Raw genomic sequence first — 343 nt, forward strand, 5'->3', positions numbered from 1 at the left:
TTTGTTTTTTTTTAATGCTCCAAGAAGCGAGGAAAAGAGGGGTGCTCTTTATTTATAGGGGGAACAGAGGGGAGAGACTCAGCTGCAACAAAGCTGAGCTGTGCTGTTGTGCCTCTCCTCCATTAAAAGAAGGCTGTAGATGGTAGTTTTCAGATTTGGCTAAGATGGATCCTTGTTTCATCTTTAATCACGCCAAGCTCTGCCCCATTTGTCATGTTTACTCTCCCGTACAAAGGATGGACCTTATGTCTGCTATTACCTCGACAACCAGCGCTCACTTTAATAAATGAGGCTCAGTTTCTTCAAGACGAACTGGATTTTCTCCCCCCCACCCCCCTTTTTT

Source organism: Buceros rhinoceros, unplaced genomic scaffold, assembly GCF_000710305.1.
Source record: "Buceros rhinoceros silvestris isolate BGI_N320 unplaced genomic scaffold, ASM71030v1 scaffold34114, whole genome shotgun sequence".
Classification (NCBI taxonomy): domain Eukaryota; kingdom Metazoa; phylum Chordata; class Aves; order Bucerotiformes; family Bucerotidae; genus Buceros; species Buceros rhinoceros.